The following is a 24,200-nucleotide window of genomic DNA, read 5'->3' on the forward strand; positions in this document are numbered from 1 at the left end:
AGACAGAGAGAGAGAGAGAGAGACAAAGAGAGAGAGACAGAGACAGAGAGACAGAGACAGAGAGACAGAGACAGAGAGAGAGAGAGACAGAGAGAGAGAGAGACAAAGAGAGAGAGAGACAGAGACAGAGAGACAGAGACAGACAGAGACAGAGAGAAAGGGGGAGAGACAGAGAGAGACAGAGAGAGCGCGAGAGGATTTGAGGACAACATCTAGGTTCTGAGCCTGAGTGACTAAAAGGATGGTGGTACCCTTGACAGCAATAGGGAAGTATAGCAGGGAAGAAGATTGTCTGGGAAGGGGGGTGGGGAGGAGGCAGGAATAATGAATGCAGCTTTGGGCATATTAAGTTTAAGATGTCTACAGGATATCCAGTTTGAGAGGTCTAATAGGCCTCTAATATTTAATAGTTTCTAGACTAATCGACTAATGGTTAATAGACTTCTAATAGTTAATCTAATAGTTAGAGATGTGAGGCTAGGGGTTAAGGTTATTCAGACAGGCAGTTACTACCCTGGCTTGTGAGATATTCTAAATAAAATAAAATAAGACCCAGACTCTGCCTGATAAGGCCCTATGGTCTATATGGAGAGAATTAATAGATATAGATATGACACACATATATGAATATATATAGACATACAGATATGTAACGGAAGAAGACAAACTGATATCTAGCACAGATAGTCTGTGCTTTAGTGACTTCACAGGAAGAAGAGATTCCTTTTGGCTGGAGTGATAAGGAAAGACTTCAAAATAGAAATGAAAGGGGATGAAACTAGAAGTGTAGGATTTTTATAGGCAGATAATTGAGAGGGAAGGGAAAGGGTATTTCAGGCAGAGAGAATGCCATGAACAAAAACAGCTAGAGACTAGGAAAAAAAGAAACAGATAGACAGACATATGAAATAAAAAATGAGTGATTTGGCCTTCATAGAGAATTCCTATGGAGGACTTAGTGAGGAATCAACTTGGAAAGGTAGATCGCTGACAGTTTATGGAGGGCATTGAAACCCAGGTCAACAATTTTAGACTTTATAAAGTGGGCACTAGGGAGCCATCGATAGGTTTTGATCAGAGTGGGGAGAGGGGTTGTGCTCTTTTTTTTTTTTTTTTGCTTCCTACCTTGTATTGAGCTAGAGAGTTTTTCCAATTGTATAGATCGGGTAGCTCTGGAAATCAAGCTAACATTCATCTATTAAACACCTATAATGCACCTGGCTCTGTGCAAAGCTCTATGGGGAGATACAAAGATATGAAAGACATAAATTCTGCCCCCTTCAAGAATCTTGCAGTACAACTGAAGAGAGGAGGCATCTGGAAAAGTTTTCCAGAGCCAGGAATTTCTCAAAGGAAATAGATCATAGGATCATATATTTAGAGCTTGAGGGGACCTTAAGTCATATAGAGCAACGTCTTCACCTTACATTTGAGGAAACCGATTCTCAAAGAGGTTGATGATTGGCAAGATAAGGCAAAACAAACATCTATTAAGTGCCACTCTGATCCAGGAATTGTGGTAAGCACTAGGGATACAAATAGAAACAAAAAGAAAAGGCAGTCCCTGCCTTAATGAAGGAACCCAAGGCATAACTGGGAGCTGAAATCAGGGAGTTTGCAGGGGAAGGTCTGCCAGGGGGGTGTGGTGTGGAAGTCTCAGAAAGTCAGAAGCAAAGCCAGGAGGGGAATGAAAGTTAGGGGTCCTGGGCCTCCTCCCAAAAAGGGAACCCCTAGAGATACTCCCAAATGGAAGAAAAGAGTTAGCAGGGTGGAGAGATGCTCCAGGGAGAGACTGTCCCAGGAACAGAGGGAAGTTCCAAGGTATATGGCAGCTGAGGAATGGTGGCCACAACCAGAAAAATCATTTATTAAGGACTTATTATGTGTCAAGCATTGTACTAACGGATAGGGATACAAAAAAGAAAAAAGAAGATGCCCTCAGCTTCACAAGGAACTCACACTCTAATTGGAGAAGATAAAACATACAGAAGGATTCAGTTGCAGCAGGAAGAAAATCCCTGCCTTATCAAGGTCAGGAATCCTTAATATTCACTGCAGGAGTTTGTTCCTCAGGAAAGGGAGCCTGGAAGAAACCAGTCAATGAATTAAAAAAATAAAATAAATACAAACATATCATATAAAAAAAGACTTTTTAAAAACATTACTACTTTCCAGTCATTGTGCTAAGTGCTGTGGATACAAAAAGAGGCAAAAGACAATCCAGTCCCTCCAGGAAGTTACAATGTAATAGAGGTATCATCACTGGGAAGAAGAGACTATGCCTAAGAGTCAGACTGGAGCAGGGATTGTCCACGCTCTTAGCTAGATGAGAATGCAGAGTCCAACCAAGAGGGGAAGAGGACATCGTCAGGAAGTTCCTGCCCACCCTCCATGTGCCCTAACCCATCACCCAACCCCACACCCCTCAGCCCCGCAGACCTGGGGAAAGGGAAAACAACCTGAAATACAGAGATTCTAGAGTTGTTCTTTCTGACTCCTCTTTTTCCTTATCAGAGCAAAGCTAAAAGGGAATGGAAACAGGGAGATGCATTTCCTCAAAGGGTAGAAAAACCAAAGCAAGGAAAAAAAATAATTGAGGGGAAAAAAAAAATCTCACTTCAAGAATCCTTAGTTTGGGTGGGCTCTATAGTGTTGTTCTATCATTATTACTAACAAAAGCAATAATAATATTAATAAAGTTCTATCAGCACCCTCTTGGGACATCAGCCATTGTCATAGAAAACACTTAAAGTGAGAGGACTCTCAGGACAGGTTTGTGTGAGAGGGAAGCAAAAAGTGACTTGAAGTCTTCAGTCTCCATTCTTCTCACTCTGCACTGCTAGAAAAAAATAGTCTGCCCAGATAAAATCCCACAAAAAGAACCTGTCCCTGAGAACATTCGTCCAGTGGGAACAAGCTTTTGTTGGGGATGTAAAACTTCCTGTCCCCAGCAGCATGCAAAAGATTTCCCAATCAAATGACTTCAGAGTCATATTGCTATGCTTCGCCTGGTAAATCATTTCCATTTCAAACCAGTGAAAAACACTTGGTATGTAGCAAGCATCTCCTAATCACAAGATCTAATGGCCCCTTTTAGCCCTCTTTCTCCTTGACCTCTCTAAAGTATCCAAGATGGCGGACGACCCTCTCCTACCCCATGATCTCTCTTCACCATGCATCAGAAATAACATTTTCCTGGATCTTCTCTTACATTCATAACTCCCCTCTCTCAACATATTTCACTCAATTCAATTCAGTTCAATAAATATTTATTAAATGCCTGCTATGTGGAGGCAGTTCCCACATACCCAATAAAGTTCAAATTTCTTTGCCTGTCATGATAAGAACAACATTAGTTGATATTTATATAGTACTTTGAGGTGTACAAAGGATTTTTCTCATGACAATCTTGTGAAGTAGGTAGTATGAACATGACTGTCCCATTTTATAGATAAAGAAACCAAGGATCAGATAATTTAGTCAGGGAAAAGTCTAGGAGCCACTATAAGATAGGAAATTCCTGAAAATTATTAATGGCATAGTAGATAGAATTCTGGGAAGTGTGACATAGATAGATTGCAAAATATATAGTTCAGAAGAGCTAAGATCCAATATAACCTTGGATATTTACTAACTATATGACTATAGGTAATTAATCTAACTTCACTTTCCTTATCTGTAAAACAGCAATAATAATGCTTGAATTGCGTCATCCCTTAAGGTTATTGTTGGGATCAAATGAAATTGTATATCAAGTATTTTGCAGACTTTAAAGTGCTATATAAATATGAGTAATTTTTATTCTTACAGTCCTGAGTTTAAGTTCTGCCTTGGACATTTACTACCTATGTAGAGGCATGGACAACTTCATTTAACCCTTCAGAGCCTCAGACTCCTCATCTGTGAGGTGGGGATAATATTTGCTCTACTCACTCATAGAGTTTCTATGAGGAAAGTACTTGGCAAAAATATGAGTAATTATTATTGTTAATAATTATCATTTTATATGAAAATTCCCATCTTTTCAACAGAGTTGAGATGGCTCTTGGATAAGTCATCACTCTATCCTTTGTATTTAATATTCTATGCTGTATTGCATGGGGTGGATAGAAGAGTTGTTCTTGGTAGCAGAATAAAACTTGTAAATTATTAAAAGCTGTCAAATAATAGAATGTACATTCACTTTCTTTTTTTTAATTTTTATTTTATTTATTTTTTTTTAAGCAGTCGGGGTTAAGTAACTTGCTCAAGATTACACGGCCAGTTATTTCTGGGTGTGGTGCTAAGTATCAGAGCCCAGATCTGATCCCAAGTCATCCCAACTCTGGGGCCGGTGCTCTTACTCACTGAGCCACCTGGCCGCCCCTTACATTCACTTTCTTTAGGCTCATTGGAAGAATCCCAAACACTACTCTTCTAACAAACAGGTTGACAGCAATTATAAATGTACCTTATCCTATTGCTACGTGGTTTTGATTTCTTCTGCTAGGTTTTTATATTCTTTTTTTTTTCTTTTTGGAGGGGGGAAGGTAGGACAATTGGGGATTATATGACTTGCCCAAGGTCACATGGCTAGTAAATGTTAAGTGTCTTGAAGCCAGATTTGAACTCAGGTCCTCCTGACTCCAGGGCTGGTGCACTATTCATTGCACCACCTAGGCACCCTAGGTCTCTATATTCCGTAAGTGTTTTGCTTCATGACATGTAGAGACTAAGTATTTGACATGGCAATTTCTATCAAAAATGTTCTTAAGTTTTTAATTGAATGATATTACATATATTATATATATGATCATATATATAATATATATTATATATAACATATATAATATATATTACATATATAATCATATATATAATATATTATACTCTATAATAATACTCTGTTAGAGTATACTGTTTGGATTTTCAAGGATATTTCCAGATCTTTATTTGCAGGATGAGGGTTTGTTATCTGTCAGTCCATGAAAGCTGGTGAGCTTCTGATTCTAACCACCAGACCAAATCTTCCTAGTTATTTGGTAAGCACTAAACTAGGCAGACTGCAATGATGTGTTGCACAACTACCAATTACTTGCAAAATCCACACTGATCCCTAAATGCAAGATTCTTAAGTTCAATACTTCAGTCTTTCTGGGACTGATGGCCTAATCCTGAATGGTCATCATAAACCCTCTGTATCCATGACCCAATCCACGTGACCTAGCTGTTTGCTCAACACTTCCTTATTGAAATAATTCTGGCTGAGTTCATGCAGATGTCACCCACAGAGGACCTTGTGATGCCTCTCTTGGCTACCGTTTCCCAGGCTCCATCTGGAGGAAAACTGCTTTCAGTTACATTTGACAAATCCAATACTGTGTACCTTATGTCAGCCTTTTATTATTATTCAGTGATGTCTCTTGTTCTAAAATTATTTCTATAGAGATTTCTTAACTGGATTATGATCTGCTCTGAGAAGGGAAGAGAAGAGAACAAGCATTTATTAAGTGCCTACTATATGGCAAGTACCATTCTAAGCACTTTACAATATTTGCTTTGACTCTCTCAACAACCCTATCTGGTAGGTTCTTATTATTATTCCCATTTTACAGATGAGGAAACTGAGGCAAACAGACTTTAAGCAATTTTCTTAAGGTCAAATTGCTAGTAAGGGGTCTTCCTGACTCCATATGAGAGCTCTGTCCACTTAGAGAGAATTAACTGACCATCTGATCACAGTAAATGAATGAATCAAAGAATCAATGAATGCATGAATGAATGATTAAATGAAAAGTGTTAAATGCTCACTATGTTCAAAGTACTTGAACAAGGGAGTGGGATACAAATAGAAAAGTCACAGTCCCTACTCTAAAGGAACTCATGTTCTAAATGGGGAAATATCATGTATACATACATAGTATATTCCAATTATATATTATATATGTGTCATTTTGTACATTATATATATATATACATATACATGTGCATACATACACATATACAGATATTAGAGTTTTTAGCTGCAAGCCAGATGGGAAGACCTCATGGGCTTTATGGTGCAGAGGAAAAACAAATGCCATTTATTTCTATTAATAAGACCTTATCAGTTTCTGATGTGTAAACATTTATTTGACAGTACCAAGGACTTTGATCATGAGAACTTTCTTTTCTGAGTCTTCAGAAGTTGTGGCTGCTGAGGAAGCAGGGATTGTAGCACCTGTAGAGGCAGTTGTCAGGTCATATCCCCAAAGGGTTGCTTCTGCGGACTATGATTGTGGAAGTCTGGCAGGAGAAAGGGCAGGTGGTCTGGGGATGCTACTATTCCCAGGACTCTTGGACTCATCTACCAGTTGGTGAATGGCTGTTGGTGGTGATTGTGGGGATGGTGGGCCCCTTCTCCACAAGAGCTGCTCTTCTCAACGATGACTGTCAAGGCTGATTTAGAAGCAGTGCCAATGGTTTAGGGGACACTACTATTGTCTGAGCTCTTGGGCACATGGTCCTGTAACCAGGTCATTTATACTGCAAGAGCCCAATTCACCAGTATTTCAGATTCCTACCAAGCCTTCACAGCTACCCTAATAGTCTGAGGGAAAATAGTCTCCATTGTATACCACTTTGGGTGACATGGTTGATGCATTAGATTGGTGATTACTATATTGTTACTATTGTTCATATCACTGAGTGAATTTCTACATACCCTTTACAACAAAACTCAAATGCAAAACTCTCTCTATAATCTTCATCCATGATAATAGTCCTTTTCCCAATTATTACTTACAAAACACTTTGTCTACACTTCTGTAGCACACCTATCATACCTTATTTTTATTAGAGTTTTCTGTATGTCATATCACCCTACCAGACTGTCAAGTCTATGAAGAGAATCTATGTCTTAGCTAAACTTATTGTGGCAGATGAAAAAGAAATTCCCTCAGTATTTCCCAGCACCTAATGCAAAATATGTGATCTATACAATCTTTAATATGCTGTCACATTCACAAGCATTTCCACACAGACACACATTCGTTATACATGGTGGCTGAATTTATTTGAACTGAACTCATGACAAAGAATAGCAAAGTAGTCTTAAAAATTGAAAGTAAAATTCCATCTGCCTCTAAGCTCTGAGAGAAGTCTGCTATGATGACTTTATAATGCATATTTGTTTGTTTACTAACCCTTTGTAAAGGAAGTTCTCAGCTCTTGGAGTAGTTCGCTGTTCAAGTGTTTGACTTTTTACCTTCTTTTAAGGTAAGAATCTTATAAAAATTTTATTCTACCTATAATTATGAAAACTCTAAGTATAAAATTATAAAACTCTAATTAAAAGTAATTATAAATATTTTATGTGAGACATTCTTTGTGAGACAATATTTTATGTGAGCTTTACAATAAGTAATCCAGCAAGACCTCATATTCTCACTATTATCTGTATGACTTCGTATTAAATTTCTTTATTTTACAAATTTAGTTGGATATAAGTAACATTTTAATGAAATAAATTATAAGTTGGAAGACATTTAACTAAAAATCATATATAGACTCAATTTAGAAGTGGGCTTTTAGATTTGAACAAAGGTTTGCATTTCTGTATTTTTATTAAAAACAAGAATAAAGTGAAAATGCTTGCTCACACAAACACGTGGTAGAAAAGAGTAGGAGAATTTTATAAGCAACCTTGCTGAGAAATGGACGTTGATATGCTATTTTCAGATTCCTAATCAAAACATAAAAATAAATTCCTAGTTTTGATACAAAATATTTGTTTTTCTAATGGCTAATGAAAAACACTGCATAAAATGAAAGATTACTTAAAGTTCAGTTACATATGCAGGTGTATTGCTTTGTTTTGTTTTCTTTTATAAAATAATGTTTATATGTAAACTAACCTAAGAAAGGAAAGAATCTCTTCAGATAAAACTTTCTTTTCTGTTACCACTCGATTCTACTGAATGGCTAATCACATGCCATAATGTGCTGACCAGTTCATTTGAAAACCCTCCAGATAGAATAAGTGGAGGATAAAATTAAACTGGAAAGGAGACTTTCTATTGCCATTAGAAGCAATACAAAGTTTATTTCTCCAGAACATTTTTGATGGTCCATAATGGTTTCAAGATGGCAGTTTGTAATGTGAATACCCAGTAATCATGGTTTTCAGTCTGACATTTGTGTTGTAAGAATGCAAATGTTAACATCTTGCTCACATGATCACACAGCTTATAAAGTATGATTACAAAATAACAAAGGGAACTACTCTGGTGCAGGGTACAGAATGCAAAAGAGAATATTTGTCTGTGTCTCATCATCTATTGGTAATAGGTTAGCACTTGAATGTTAACCCCTTGTGGCAGTTTGGAAACAATTTGATGACAGATGGAGTAACTGCAAGAGAATTTTGTTTCTCAGTCAGAAGCATTCAGAGTTTTATGTAATCTCTGTACAAACACCAAAATAATTGTCCACGATTGTGAGTTTCAACTAACTGCATATAAAAATCTATAATTCTTCAAATATGCATTTGCTGGTTATCATAGAGGAAAGCTATATTTATAACATAATTGGCAACGTTTACTACTTTAAGGGACCATTAAATTTTTTTTTATCAAAAAACCCTCAGATTGTGAACCCCTAAAAGGTTTACAAACCACTAAATGGAAACCTAGGCAGCTAGGTGGCAAGTAGGGGTACAGTAGATAGAGCTTCAGGCCTAGAGTCAGGAAGACCTGAGTTTGAATCCAATCTCAGACATTTACTGGCTCTGTGACCCTGGGCAAGTCACTTAACCTTGTTTGCCTCAGTTTCCTCTTCTGTCAAATGAGCTGAAGAAGGAAATGGCAAACCACTCCAGTATCTTTCCCAAGAAAATCCCAAATAGGGTCATGAAGAGCTGGATATGACTGAAAGCAACTAAACACCAACAATAACAGCAAATGGAAACCACTGAAGTAGAAGATGGATGACCATTTGTTGAGAATCTCATTCTGGGGGATTACTTTATATTATGGGTTGGATGAGATGGTTGCTGTGGTCTCTTCCAACTCTAAATTCTATTGTCTGCATTGTGACATAATGTAAAATGTTAGTGCTGTAAAAGCCTTTAGAGTTGTAAAAATTATTTTCCCAAGGTCACACAGCTCACTAATAGCCAAGTTTGGACCAAGAGTGAGGTCTCTACACTTGTCCAATGTTGTTTCTTTCCATAGCATCTCACTGCTTCTTTAATACATACTTCTTCCTATCCATGTATTAATTTTCTGGTCATGCACCAAAGAGACACTGTAATATTAGTAGTAAAGAGGTCTGGATTTCACCTACTTAACTGACCAATGCCTTTCACCACAGATATACTCTGTTGAAGATTACTAATTGCTTTTCCTAAAATACTTACACAATTAGAGTCAGGATATAGCACTAGCTCACATAGGAAGACTGGGTGTGATAGCATAGGGAGCAGTACCCAAAAGATGAGAGAGGTACAGAGGAATCTATTCTGAAAAATGAGACAAACAGAATACTCACCAACAGTCTCTCATAGAAATATAATGAAGATTCACAGGCTCTCTTTAATGCTAGGATGCTGCAACCTTTAAAACACTCCATGCGAAGATCAGCTAAGGGACTTGGGAATGTTTGGTCTGGAGAAGAGAAGATGGGAAAATTAGAGCTGTCTAAGTATCCAAAAAACTGTCGGGTGGAATGGGGATTATATTTATAGTGCTATACACCTAAAACCTACAACTAGTAGTAATTGTTTGATGTTGAAGAGGTTGATTGGGTTTGATATAAAGGAAATAACGTTTACTAATAACTAAAGCTATCTAACAGTAGAATGACCTGGCACAGGAAATATTGGACTTCCCCCTTACTAGAGGTCCTCAACCAAGTCAGCTTACAAATTGTCAGGTATGTGTAGAGTGGATTCTATTTCAGTTATAGGTTAGATTAGTTGGTTTGTAAAGTCCCTTCCATTTCCAAGATTCTACAATTCTATGAAATGTTTTGGTTGGTGCCTGTCCTCACAGAGTTTATAGTCAATCTAATAGGAGTTAAGGGGGGGGAGAGGGAAAAAGAGAGAAGACAAAAACAGAGAGACAGAGATGGAGAGAGAAACAGAAAGAAAGAAAGACAAAGAGAGATGTATTCAAAACCTAGGAGATTATGAGTGCATGAAAAAAGGACAAATTTCTTTAATAGTATATGCAGGGGAGATCTAAAAAGACAAATATTCACAAATAGAGCAAGCTGGTTCCCTATGTGTTGAAGAGAATACTAGGCTAGGAGTTAAAATACAAAGAAGGTCAAATTGTGCCAGGACACAGTTGTGGGAAGATCACTGGACCTCAGTTTCATTGTTTTATAAATGGGGCCAATGATACATGCCCTGCTGACTTCATAGAAATGTTGGGAGGAATCAAATGAGATGAGTTCTAGGGAAACTCTTTGAAAAGGATTAAGTGCTATATAAGGAATTTAACAATAGTGCTACTTTCTAAAGATCCTTCTTTTTCCCCATGTGCCTCACTACACAACATACACACACTCACACACACACTCTAATAAGTGAAGGAGGGGTTGTTTTTCTCACTAGTGGGTCCTGGGGTTAGACATACATTTAACAAAGTCAACATTCTGTTAGCCCATTAGTGTTTCTCAGAATGAGTCATTTTTTTTTTCAAAAATAACAAATGCTATCGACATCACTATTTCAGCACTCTTGCTCAGATCTTGTAACTTCTTTTGCAATTGCATTCCAAATAGACTCAGCTGCTTTCTCAGGCCTGAATGCAAGTTTCTGTTCCATTACAAAAAGACTATGAAGGAAAGCAATTTTAACACTTTGTAAGGTTCACTTTCAAAGGATGGAACAGAAATGGCTGGAATACAGGAATCACTGGTGGGAAATACTCACCACCGGACTTGGGCTACTACTTTAACCTAGTTTTTATTTCTGTTATCTATTATTCAATCATTCAACTAGTTTATTGAGGTACCTCCTGTTCTGTGTTAAGCAATGAAGCAGTTATAGAATAACAACAACCACAAAAAAACCCCAATAACCTCGGCACCAGGAGACCTGGGTTCAAATTCTGATTCCATCACCAACTAACTGTGATATTGAGTAAGTCACCTCTCTGAGCTTATATTTTGTCATCTGTCAAATAAGTAGAATAGAGTAGATATTCTCTAAGGCGACTTCCAGTAACATTGCTCTAATGATTTTGTGAAGGAATCAGGGTCCCTAAACTCAAGGAACTTAGTAGAGTAACAAGGCTATCACACTCTCTCTTTACATCCTCAGTCATGACATTTCCCTCACACCCAAAATCCACTCAGTTGTCAAGTCACACTATCTCTTTCATCTACTCTCATCTTTCCACTCATCCAGCCACCACCCTAGTGCAGGCCCTCACTTTGTCTATTAAAACAGTCTTCCAATTGGTCTTACTGCCTCCAATCTTTCTCCTTGCCAATCTATCCTTCACACAACCGTCATTCATATTCCTAAAGTCTGACTATGTCATTCCCCTGCCCAAGAAGCTCCAGTGAGCACCACTTGCCTCTAAGATACAATACAAACTTCCCTACTTAACTTGTAAAGCCCTTTCCAGCCTGGCATCTACCTTCCGAAGCTTATAACACACCACTCTCCTTCACATTCTGTGTTCTAGGCAAACTGACGCTGCTTGCTATCGCCCATATATGACATTCCAGTTCCCATATACAAAGGCTGTAGGAGTACAATGCTCTCTCTCCCTACCCACCTCTGCCTCCTAGTATCCCTGGTTTTCCATTCAAGTACTGACTCCTGGCACATGAGGCTTATCCTGACTGCTTATTGCTAATATTCTACCTTCCTATGACCCCCCCTGGTCATTACTTTGTGTTCACTTTGTATGGAAGTTATACTTACTTTTCTGAGTACATTTTGTTTCCTCTTCTCCACCACTGCTGCCTTATAGAATGTGAGCTCTTTGAGGGTTTTTGTCATTCATACATTCCGCAATCATTTATTAAGTATCTACTCTATGCCAGGCACTATTCTAGGTGCTGGGGGGTTACAAAGACAAAAAAGTGAAATAACCTTGTTTCAAGGACCTTACATTATATTGGGAAAGTGAGGGGAAGTAGTGTTTATGTGCCAAGTAATTTCTGAAGGGAGGGGATTAGCAACTGGGAGAATGGGTGAGGGTAAGCTCTGAAGCTTTGAAGCTAAGCTGAGTTTTGAAGCAAGTTTGGAATTCTGTGAAGCAGGGATGAGGAGGGAAAGCACTCCAGACAAGAGGGACAGCCTGTGCAAAGGCATAGAAATGGAAGATGGAAAGGTGGATATAGGGAACAGTAATCAGGCCAGTGCACCTAGGAAGCAGAGTACGTGGGGCCAGTTATTTTTTAGGCACTTAAATGTTTGTTTTGACATTTTGTGAATCAATTTGGAACTATGCCCAAAGGGTGATAAAACTGTGTGTAACCTTTGATTCAGCAATACTACTACTAGGTCTGTATCTCAAAGAGATTTTTTTTAAAAGGCAGGGAAACCTATTTGTACAAAAATATTATAGCAGCTCTTTTTATGGTGGCTAAGAATTGGAAACTGATGAAATGTCCATCATTTGGGGAATGGCTGAGTAAGTCACAGTATATGATTGCAATTGAATGTTATTATGCCTTAAGAAATGACAAGCAAAATTATTTCAGAAAAAAACTGGAAAGATTTATATGAACTGATACAAAGTGAAGTGTGCAGAACCAGGAGAATGTTGTACACAGAAACAGAAATATTGTATGATGATCAGCTGTGAGTGACTTAACTATTCTCAGCAACACAATAATCCAAGATAATCTCAAAGGAATCATGGTGCTATCTGCCTTCAGAGAAAGAGCTGTCATCTGAATATAGATAGAAACGTATTATTTTTCACTTTCTTTTTTTGTTTGAGTTTTCATGCACAAAATGACTAATGTGGAAATGTTTTACATGGTTGCACATGTATAACCATTATCAGATTAATTACCATCAAGGATGGGGAAGGGAGATGAAATTTGGAACTCAAAACCTAAGAAGAATAATGAAAGTTAAAAAATTGTTTTATGTGTTAATTAGGGGGAAAATAAAGTATTATTTAAAAAATAAATACTTGCTGAATGAATGAATGTTCTGCCTTAGAGAATCACGAAACCTGTTATGACCTGTTGTTTTGACACTTTGCAGCTCGTAGAATGTAAAGTCACAGATTCATATTCATTCTGAAAATACAGCCTTCTGATTGTGCATCATGGGACTTTGCTCAGTCTCTTACATGGTGTATTCCAACCCTGACTATTGACTGACTATCCCTCTAAAAAGGGGTTCAGGGATGTCTGAGTGTCTTTGTCATTTTCATATGGAGAGAAGGGTATCTCTCCTCTCTTCCATCATACCTTCTCATTCTTTACCATGAATTTGACTTCTGTATTTCTGGGATTCTGAACAATTCTGGATCTGGGCCCACTCTGGAGCAAAGATAGCATTGTCAAAGCCCCAAGGAAAGAGGATGGGATTTTAAGTCAGCACCTGGATTTGAGTCTTGGTTTGCATTTGCTTTCATTTTAACCTTGGGCAAATCACTTCCTTTCACTTGTCCACAGTTTCCTCATCTGAAAAATTAGAAGGTGGACTCCACATGTGGCCCTCTATGTACTCAAGTGCAGCTCTTCAGTAGAATCTAAATTCCATCAAAGGGCCATACTTGAGTACCTAGAGAGCCACATGTGGCCTCAAAGCCACAGGTTGCCCATCCCTGGACTAGGTAATTTTTAAGACCTCTACAATTCTCAATCCTACAATAATAATAACTCCAACAACCATCTTATCTTTGTCTACCACTTTTAACTTAAAAAAAAACGTTTCCACATTTAACGGAGAGCAGGATGGTATTTTGGACAAAGTGCTGGACTTCAGGTTAGGAAGATATGAGTTCAAATCCTGCCTCCAACACTTACTAGTTATGTGACCCTAGGCAAGTAACTGAATTTCTTTCAGCCTCACTTTCTTCATCTGCCAAATGGGCATAATAATAGAACCTACTTTGCAAGGTAGGTGTGAAAACCAAATTAGTTAATGTAAATAAAATACTGTGCAAATCTTAAAACACTATATAAAACATTATATAAATGTTATACCATTGTGTTATATTTTTATAAATATTATGTTATAGTGTCATTATTATAAATATTGACTCAAATTCAATTGAATTGAATTTCTCATCAATTATCAAATTTTATTCTTTCCTATGTGATAGAAGTAGCTATGATTCCCCTATTTGGCAGGTGAGAGATTACAAGTTTCAGAAAGATTAAGTGACTTCCCCAAGGCCACTCAAATAATTAGTAGCAAAGTCAAGACGATAACCCAGTTCTGCTGACTGACAACCCTGTTAGAGGTCTAGAAGATCACATTCTGTGCCAAAAGAAACTGGCTCTCCTGCCCTTTCACAGAGGAGTCAAGGGATTTGGTTTAGTGACCAAGGTTTAAACAGTGGTGGTAACAAGACTAAAACTCAGGTCTTGTAATTGCCATTCAAAAGGTTTTCATGACTTCTCTTTGACTTATCCGTTCTTTCTACAAATATTCGTTGAACCTGGGGGGGATGAAAATACCTATTTGTTTTAGAACCTGGGAGAGAGATAACAGCAGTAGGAAAGTGTGGAATGGTAAGAGGACCATGCCTGCTTGCTGGTTTTATCTTTGTTTCAGTTTTTTCCCATCTCATCCACGAGCTGACTTTGGTAAGGTGCTTTGGGAGTTACTGCAGGTCTCCAGTAAAAGAAATGGTTCTATGGAGCTGGACTGAGATGACTGGAAATGTTCCAGCTTCTCTTCAGGCCCCTGAGAAAGATCTTGACCTGGGTCTCAACTTTGCTCAAGCTTGGTCAGCTTCCCAGAGATTCCAGCTCCTCTTTGGAACCAGGCCAGGAGCCCTTGTCCTCAGCCCAAGGGCTGTCTCCTTTCATTATTTTCTTTTCTTTTTTAATAATATTTTATTCCCCCCCCCAATTACATGTTAAAACAATTTTTAACATTTTTTTAAAGCTTGGAGTTCCAAATTCTATTCCTCCTTCCCTCCTTTCCCTTCCCCTCTCTGAGATGGTAAGCAATCTGATATAGGTTAAACATGTGCCATCATGTGAAAAATTTCCATATTAGTCATTTTGTATAAAAAGACTCAAATGAAAAAAAAGAAAAGAAAAGAAAAAATAGCATGCTTCAGTCTGTATTCAGACAATATTAGTTCTTTCTCTGGAGGCAGACAGTATGCTTCATCATGAATCCTTTGGGATTGTCTTGGATCATTGTATTGCTGAGAATAACTAAGTCATTCACAGTTGGTCATCATACAATATTGCTGTGTACAATGTTCTCCTGGGTCTGCTCACTTCACTTTGCATTAGTTCATATAAGTCTTTCCAGATTTTTCTGAAATTATCCTGCTTCTCATTTCCTTTAGTATAATAGTATTCCATCAGAACCATATACCATAACTTGTTCAGGCATTCCCCAATTGATGAACATCCCCTCTATATCCATTTCTTAGCCATCACAAAAAGATCTGCTATAAATATTTCTGTACAGGTAGGTCCTTTCCCCTTCCTTTTCATTTTTTTCTAAAGTTCTATGAGCACTGAACCCCAGCTAGAGGGGTGTGGAACCTCCCACTCTCCTTGGAACCTGAGCTTACTTGACTCCCAAGATCCATCTTTAGCACCTATTTTTTGATTACCAACACTCCCCATCCATCTTCCAACTTCTCCCCTCCTCACTGTCCCACAAACACACACACATACTCTCTCTGCCTCTCCTTTCTTCTCTTCTCCTCTTCTCTTCGCTGTCTCTCTCTCTGTCTCTGCCTCTCTGTTTCTCTCTCTCTCTGTTACTCTCTGTCTCTCTCTCTCTGTTTCTCTTTGCCTCTATCTCTCTCTGTTTCTGTCTCCTTTGTCTCTGTCTCTGCCTCTCTCTGTTTCTCTCTTTTTCTATCTCTGTCTCTCTCTCCCTCCCCTTTCCCTCTCCCTCTTCTCCCCATACCCTTTCATTATGGTGTCCATTCACTCTTTCCCTTTTTCTTCTTCTTGTAGGCATTTAAAAGAGTGTTTTATTCTAGAGTTTAGTCAGCATGCTGTAGGAGGAAGTAATAAACAAACAAAATTGACCTTGGAAGCAGGATGCCTGGGTTTGAATCCTGCTGTGTGACAATTACCAAATCCCTTACCTTCTTTGAGCCTCAGTGTGCTCATCTTTAAAACACAGATAATACTTGTGCTCAGTGGAGAGGCAGACTGGTATAGTTCATAGAGCATTGAACTTAGACTTAGGAAGTCTTGAATTTAAATCTTGGGGCAGCTGGGTGGGTAGAGTAGAAAGAGGTGGATAGGGCATTGAGCCTAGAGTAACAAAGATTCATCTTCCTGAGTTCAAATTCAGTTTCAGACACTTATTAAGCTATGTGACCCCAGGGCAAGTCATTTGACCTTTTTTGCCTGTTTCGTCATCTGTAAAATAAGTTGGAGAAAGAAATGGCAAGCCACTCCAGTATCTTTGCCAAGGAAACCCCAAATGGAGTCATGAAGAGTCTGAAACAAATGAGCAACAAATTGAAATTTAGAATCAGTGTTGTTAAGAGAACACAATGTGATCACGTATGGAAAGAACTTTGGAAACCATAAAATTATACATGTCAGCTATTGTTCTCCACAAGAGAAGATTATTCTTTTCAGGAATATGGGTGCATTTAAAACATATGTACTTATAAAAGAGAACTACACGGTCCTAGACTGGGTGGTACCAAATCTTTAAGGCAAATATTCCTTATTATAATTATAAATTATTCTGGATTTTCTGCTGGCTAGGAGCATGTATCATGGTGCCCAGCTCCTTTGTTGCCTTCTACACGGCTGGATTTCTAGTCCAGGAATTTGCAATAGTGTAGTGTTGTCACAGTTTGGTGCTTTGCCTCCAAATTCCCAAGGTCTGTGGGACATGGCCCTAAGTATAGGCTTGTTGGCCTCTAGCTGAAATGTTTGAATGATGAGGCATTACAACACTCCTTAGGCTCCAGGGCTCAGGTCAATAGGCTCCTTCCTCTGTGTGGTTCCCAGAAAACCCCCAAACCCTGACAGATTTGGTGGGGAAGGAGAGAGGCATGTTACCTTTGCTGCCTTCTGCCCCCAGTGATTTGAAATTGGATCTCTTGAGCATTCTGGCCTGAGGTGATTTATCCATTCTATAATCCCAGTCTCACCCTCATCCTGTTAGGAAACCTAATTCCTAGCGCCTGCCCTCTACCTACTTCCCTTTTCCTTACTAAACTAGGCCCATGCACTTCCTCTGCTCCAACAGAGAGGACAGAAGGAACTATCACAATTAGCGCTTGCCTCCCCTACCCCACCATTCAGAAAACAGAATAACACAGTCCAGTTGCAAAATATTAATAATTCATTTTATAATATCTAAAGTTGAAAGGAATCTCAAAGCTCACTGAGTCTAACATTTTTTCATTTTTATAGATGAAGAAACTAGCAACCAGAAAAGTGATATGACTTACCCATGTCACACAGTGTTGGCAGAAGGGATTTCCTCACAGAGAGCTCCTTTTACCTACAAAATCACACTAAATGGTAGAGTCAGGATTTGAACACATGCCTTTGGGCAGTATATATGCTTTCTATAGTATAACACCACAACCTTCTCTGAAAAAAGAGAGGAAAGGTCCCAGGAAAAGGACTGATGCAACATTATACCTCTTTGTTTTGTACATCCTCATTTAAACCTCAGAGTCAGTCATTTTGCAGCCACCCTCCTACCCCAGCAAATCTGTCAGGTACCTGGGGTAATCAAGGAGCCATGAAGAGGAAGAAACCAAATGTTCTGAACCCTGGAACCTAAGGAGTGTTGTAATGCCTCATCATTCAAACAGCCTTCAACTAGAGGTCAACAAGCCCATACTTAGGGCAATGTCCCACAGGTCTTAGGAATTTGGAGGCAAAGCACCAAAGTGTGACAACACTACACTCTTGCAAATTCCTAGATTAGAAATCCAGCAATTCTCCTAACCTAACTCAGCATCTTCTCTTTGTTCTGTTAGAAAGGATAATGAAAGGGTCATTGGCTAGCGACCCAGTGACCAACCACCACTCCAGAGGACTCATGATGAAATAGGCTCCCTACCTCCTGACACAGAGGTAATGAACTCAAAGTGCAGATTGAGACATATATTTTTAGACATGTCCATTGTGGGAATTTGTTTTGCTTGACTATGCATGTTCATAACAGGGGATTCGGTTTTTCTTACTTTCTTCATGGGGGAGGGTTGGGGAAGAAGTAAGAAAGAGAGAAGGTAGCTACTCGTTTGAAAAAAAATCAATTTAATTTTAAAAAAAAGAGAGAAAGTAGCGACCCGCAGAATACCTCCTTTTCTCTCTTTCTTGTGGGACTATGTTTGCAACCAAAACCTAGGTTTATGACCACAAAAGAAGTGCAAGACACACAAATTTAGAGCCACCTCCCATCCAAATGTTTATATGAATTATTTGTACCTAACCTATGTTAGAGCCTTCCAAACTTGTATTAGTCTGATCAATCACAGTTGGATGCACTATACCTTAATACTAACATAGTGATGTCATTTTGGTACTCTTCAAGCCTGAAAGACCACAAGCAACTGGACTTGTAATTTCATTTGGTATAAGGGACTTCAGTGATGAAAATCCCTCTTCCCATGCAGATTAGTATTTTCTCTGAAATGTATAATCTTTACAGGTTGCCTAAGGAATGAGGAGGTTAAATGACTTTCCCAGGGACATAGCTAACATAGCTAACAGAGGCAGTACTTGAACCTAGGTCTTTTTCACTCCAAGATCATCTCTCCATTTGTTATTTGGAGCTTCAGATATCCCTACTAATCCCTATAGATAAGACCTACTGAATTAACAAAGCTTGCAAAAAGTTGCAATTAATAAAAATATAGATTGGTATTTTACAGCACTTTTTCTTTTTAAGAGTCTGGGTCTCCTTATCTCTCCCAAGTTTGAAATACATCAACCTAATCAAGGTCCTGATTTTACAGCTTATTGGCATGGATGTTTTAATCTGCTTCATTTCCAACCAGGACTGGTTCACCCTTCTTAGGCAACCTATTGGCCCGCCATATTGGTACAAGATTTAGTGCAGACACCCAATCAATTTAGCCTTAACATACCTCAGAACTCTCATGTTCAAATAATTCACCAGCCTCAGCTTCTCCCAGTAGCAGGGATTATAGGCATACATCCTCACACTTGGACATATATGTCTGTGTGCCTTATACTTTATTTTCAAAGCATTTCATATATGTTATCTACCACCATACACTTGCTACAAAGACTTACCATAGAACATCAGATCTGGAGAGACCACAAACATTATCTCATTAAACCCCTTCATTTGACATATGAGTATTCCAAGGCCCAAAGATTAAGTGACTTCATACCTTCTATTAAGAGCTGTTTCAATCTAGGCAAGAACAGTTTAGCGATATAGAAGGTTCTAGTTATGCTCCCTATTCAGTGGTACACCAAGAATGAATGGATAGATGGATGAATGAATGAAAGAGCATTTATTGAGCACTAACTTGTTCCAGGTTCTATGATGTGAAAAGCATACAAATATAAATGGCAGGGCAATTGTTGCCCTTGAAATGCTTAATTTCTAATGGACGAAGACATATATAGAGTAGTATCAAGGAAGGGGTGTTTTGTCAAAGAAGTCACAGGGATGGTGAGTTAAATCATAGAACAATTGGTTGACTTGTTCTTTCCCAGAATGATAGTATTGCTTTTGTCACCATTCCCAAAGACCCAGTCTTCTCCAAAGGCTAATGATAATAACTTACATTTATATAATATCACATGGGACTGAGATCTAGAGCTGAAAGGGACTTTGGAGGTTATCTACAATAACCTGACCATTTTATGAATGAGGAAACTAAAACCCATGAGCTTAAAAAAAACTTTTGTCTGGTTCCTTTCAAATAATAAATAGAAACTTAGATTTGAATCCAAATCCAATGGGCTTTATCCTATATCTGCCTGCCTATGTGATTTTGCCAAAAGAGGTAGTGTAGTGGAAAGCACAGTCAGAAAACCTGTTTAAATCCCAGCTCTGCTACTGCCTGAACTTTCTACATTTTCCTAATAACAACCCTTCAAGGCAGGGAATGCAAGAATTATTATCCCCATTTTATTAGAAGAGAACACTGAGGCATTGACAAGCTCTCTGACATAGTGCACGATATGGTCCCATAGATAATAAATGTCTGAGTTGAGAAATGAATTTAAATCTCCTGACTCCAAGTCCAGCTCTCTGTTTGTGACACATCAGAGGACCAGATCCTTGACCTCCAAAGTCCAACCTACCTGACACTCCGTTCAGATATTCATTAGTGTGGAATGGGGAAAATGGAGTTATAAGAGTAAACCCAAAGGAAAAATTCACAGGACTTAAATCAGGAGGCTTGGGTTAGGAGACTATGAGTCTGCCACTAACTGACTGTATGACCTTTGGGCAAGTCAATGTGTCTCTGGGTCTCTCATTCCTCATCTTTTAAATTAAAGACTTGGACTAAATAATCTTGAAGGTTCCTTTCAGCTCCTAAAGATTTTTGTGATCCCAAGATGTGGCTGCAGGACCAGCTCCAGGCGCAGTTGTGAAAGAGTTCCCATTTATATACTGATTAACAATTTACAAAGTGCATTCAACAAAACATAGATTAAGAGCTTACTGTGTGCAATCTGGTCTACCATGTGTAAAGTACTTGTGCTTACTATGATCCTATGAGATGAAGGTTTAAGTAAAGTTGGTATTTGGCACCAATCATCCCCCCCATATTCCCCTCCTTTCAGACTATCCCTGAGCACATTGAGATATCTAATATGGCACTAGAGTTGACTCATCCTGCATAGGTTCCATGGTACATAGGGCAATGTAAGGAACAATGAGTCCAAGGACCTGGGTTCAGCTCTTGACTCTGGTACTTATTACGTGATCTCTGTTATTTCCTCACTCTGGGACTCACTTTCCTCTACTGTAAAAAGAAGGAATGGGAGTAGTTGATCTCTAAAAAGTCTTCCAACTCTAAATGTATGATCCTATGAACTCCTTGTACCCTATCCAAATTTTACCTATTTTTGTAAGTAGTTATTTTCGTATTGTCTTTTACCATAGACTGCTGGTCTCTTGAGAGGAGGTACTGGGTTGTTGTTTTTCTGGTTAAGGGGCTTGGGGGTGGGTGTCTTTGTATTCCCAGTGCTTAGCACAGTGATTAGAACATAGTAAGTTCTTAATAAATGTTTATTGTTTTGACTTGACGACCTAATCCCTACTAGTATTTTCCTAAGATCACTTCTTTTTTTTTCCATTAGTCACAGGCCTGCTGAAGACCATGCCTTAATGTCAAATCCAATGGCTTTTTCTCCTTTAATTCCTTATCTTTAATCTTTCCATAACATTTGACATCATTGACTTCCCATTCGTCCAAGGTGCATTTTTCTCCTTTGGTTTCAGAGACTCCATGGTCTTCTTGTTCTCCTTTTACCTCTCACCCTGCCCCTCTTCTATTTCTGTCATTGGCTCCTCTCATCTTAGACCCCCAGTTGCTGGTGTTCCCCAGGTTCTGTCCATGACCCTTTTCTTTTTTATTTCCTATCCTTTGGCTATTCCATCCACAGTCATGGTTTTAACTGCCATCTCTGTGCAGATGACTGTCAAATAAACATCTACAATCCTAACTTCCAATGATTCCATCTGTCTACTGAAAATCTCTGCTAGATGTTCTGTATTCTCAATCACAACATATCTCCTACCCATTTAGTCTTCTAGTTTAGTCTTCAAGGGCCTAAAACATATATAATTATTTCCTGCCACATACACATATATAAGAGCTTTTCAAATATTTGAAGATAGATTTCCTGTCCTCTCCTCCCAGTCTTCAGTTTTCCAGATTAAATATACCCAGTTTTTTCAACTGACTTTCATGTGACATGAACTCAAGGCTCTTTTTCTTCCTGGTTGCCCTTCTCTGGACACCTCCTCAGCTTATGAATGTCCTTTTTAAACTGTGGGACCCTGAAATTAACACAATCATTCAAATGTATTTTGACCAAAACAGGACAGAGTTCAATACATTTTCCAGTCCTGTCCAACTCTTCATAACTCCATTTGGGGATTTCTTGGAAGCGATACTGAAGTGGTTTGCCATTGCCTTCTCTGGATCATTTTACAAATGAGGAAACTGAGGCAAAGAGGGTGAAGTGACTTGCCCAGGATCACACAGTTTCTAAGTGTCCAAGACCAGATTTGAACTCAGGAAGATGTCTTCTTGACTCCAGGCCCAACACTTTATCCACTGTCACCTAACTGCCCCACAGGGAAGAGTCCAGGGGGACCATCACTTCCTCAATCCTAGAAGCCTTGCTTCTTGTGGTAGAGTCTAACATGGCATTCATTTTTTCTGGCTGCCATATAACACTTCTAACTCATAGGGGGTTTTTAGACTACTAAACCTTCTGGGTAATTTTCAGAACAGCTGCTTTCAAACCATATTTCCCCCAACTTATACTTTTGAAGTTGTTTTTTGTGCCCATGAGTAAGATTTTACATTGATCCTTATTGGATTTCATCTTACCTGCTTCACCCCATGTTCTAACCTCTCAAGATTCTTATAAATCCTAAACTCATTCATCCAGTGTGTCAATTAGCCCTCCCAGCTTTATGTCAGCTACAAATTCAATGAGCATGACATCAGTGCCTTTATCTAACTGAGATGCAAATATTAAGCAACATAGGGTCAAGCAAAGAATCCTGGAGTACTCCCCTGGAGACCTCTTGACAACTAGACATTGAACCATTAACAACTATTCTTTGAATCGAGCTATCCAGTCATTTCTAAATTGATCTAATTGAATCTAATTTCAGGGTTGGTAATCTGGGGGTCAAATACAGTCTAAGGTCCATATTTTTGCAATCCCAGGCTAAGAAGAATTTTTACTTTTTAAAAAGTATTATTTACTTATTTTTAACATTTTTTTTATCTTGAAAGCCAAACCTTCTCCTCCACTCCAGCCCTTCCCCCACCGATTGAGAAGGCAAGCTATATATCAATTTTACATATTAAATTATATAAAACATATTTCTATGTTAACTAAAGAAATAAAGAAAAATAAAGTGAAAAAATATACTTCAATTTGCACTCAGAGTACATCAATTCACTCTCTGGAGGTGTATGTTTTTAAATTTTTTTTAAGTAAGTGTAAAAGCCATTCTTAGTTCACTGACCCTGAGTGGGATTTGGCCCTCAAGCCATAGTTTGCCAATTTCAGATCTAATCTACATATCTCAAGAATAGCATAATATACTATATCCAAAGCTTTACTAAAAGTTGGGTAACCAATAGCCATAACATTCTCACCTACTACTAGATTAGTAATCCCATCAAAAAAAGGAGTGACATTAGGCTAGCATGACCTATTCTTACTGAAGCCATTCTAGTACTTTGTAGTCACTATTTCTCTTCTGAGATGTTTGCCAACCATCCAGTCATTGTTGGAATTTTACCAGGAATTGAAGTCAAGTCACTAGACTATGGTTTTTTATGTCTGTTCTCTTCTCTTTTTAAAAAATTGAAGTGTGGGGGCGGCCAGGCCAGGTAGCACAGCAAGTAAGAGCACCGGCTCCAGTGTTGAGAAGACCTAGAGATCGAATCCCGGGCTCAGACACTTAGCACCCACCCAGAAACACCTGGCCGTATAACCTTGAGCAAGTTACTTAACCCCAATTGCTTAGGGGCAGCCAGGTGGCTCAGCGAGTAAGGGCACCTGTTCCAGTGTTGAGATAGACCTGGAGATCGAATCCCGGGCTCAGACACTCAGCACCACACCCAGAAATAACTGGCCCGGTAACCTTGAGCAAGTTACTTAACCCCAATTGCTTAAAAATAAAAAAAATAAAAAATTGAAGTGTGGATAGAACACAGGCCCTGGAGTCAAGAGGACCTGAGTTCAAATTCGGTCTCGGACACTTAGCTGTGTGACTCTGGGGAAATCACTGAACTCTGATGAAAGAAAGGAAGGAAGGAAGGAAGGAAGAGAGGGGGGGGGACAGAGGGAGGAAGGGAGGAAGAAAGAGAGAGAAAGAAAGGAAGGAAGAA

Source organism: Petaurus breviceps, unplaced genomic scaffold (assembly GCF_028583685.1).
Source record: "Petaurus breviceps papuanus isolate PSGF00001 unplaced genomic scaffold, PetGlider_PUasm1.0 98, whole genome shotgun sequence".
In the NCBI taxonomy this organism is placed as follows: domain Eukaryota; kingdom Metazoa; phylum Chordata; class Mammalia; order Diprotodontia; family Petauridae; genus Petaurus; species Petaurus breviceps.